We start from the raw sequence: 1,238 nt of genomic DNA, 5'->3' as shown, positions 1-1,238 counted from the left end.
GATCGCTTCTGACTCCAGTGTCCACATCATTAATGAAGATGTTGAACAGTATGGGTCCAAGGACAGAGCCTTGGGGGACCCCACTGGTCACAGGACACCACGATGAGTGACTTCCATCGATTACTACCCTCTGGGTCCGACCCCGGAGCCAATTTTCCAGCCAGTGGATCGTGGAGGACCCAAGGCGACAATTGGCCAGTTTCTCCAAGAGGCGATCATGGGACACCAGATCGAAGGCTTTTTTGAAGTCAAGATATATGACATCAATCTCTTCTCCCTTGTCCAGGTGATAGGTCACCTGGTCGTAGAAGGAAATGAGATTGGTCAAGCAAGACCTACCCGCAACAAACCCGTGCTGGCTATCCCTTAAGATGTTGGCATCGGCCAGTCCATTAAGGATGGCCTCTTTAATAAACTTTTCTAAGATCTTCCCCGGGATAGAAGTTAGGCTGATGGGCCTATAGTTAGCCGGATCCACTTTCCTCCCTTTCTTGAAGATAGGCACCACATTGGCCTTCTTCCAGTCTTCGGGCACTACACCAGAGCGCCAAGAGTTTTCAAAGATCCGTGCTAGAGGCTGGGCTATGATGCTCGCCAGCTCCTTGAGTACCCTGGGGGGAAGATTGTCAGGGCCAGCTGACTTGAAGGTATCCAGCTTCTCAAGATGTTCCTTCAGAAAGTCAGCATTAATGGAGGGCAGGGGATCACCCTCACCCGGACTTCCTGGCCCTGTAGCAGGCATGGGCGTCCCATGGGACTGATGAAAGACTGACGCAAAGTACCTATTTAATAGGTTGGCTTTTTCCTGGGTGTCAGTTGTCAGTTGCCCCATCTGGTTCAGCAGGGGTCCAATGTTGCCCCTGCTTTTCCTCCGGCTCCCCACATATCTGAAAAAGGACTTCTTATTGTCCTTGATGCTCAAAGCTAGCTGGAGTTCAGTTGCAGCCTTGGCTTTCCTGGTCTGCTCCCTACAGGACCGGACCAGTGCAGAATAATCCTCCTTGGAGGTGACTCCCATCCTCCACCCTTTGTAGGCCTTTCTTTTTAGCCTCAGGAGATCTGCTAGGTCATCTTGGATGATAAGAGAGTTCAGTGCACGGAGGGGGCAATGCAAAGATCTCTCTCAGTGTGGCTCATGGGGAAGTCTTGGCCCAGCTGCTTCAGATGGATCCTATACTCACAACATGTAAGAAATGTCACTTTTGGGAAAACAACAGCAGATCCTGAGGGAAGACTAT

This window comes from Alligator sinensis, unplaced genomic scaffold (assembly GCF_000455745.1).
Source record: "Alligator sinensis unplaced genomic scaffold, ASM45574v1 scaffold1221_1, whole genome shotgun sequence".
Classification (NCBI taxonomy): domain Eukaryota; kingdom Metazoa; phylum Chordata; order Crocodylia; family Alligatoridae; genus Alligator; species Alligator sinensis.
The sequence above is the reverse complement of the archived record's forward strand: the minus strand, read 5'-3'. Positions refer to the sequence as shown.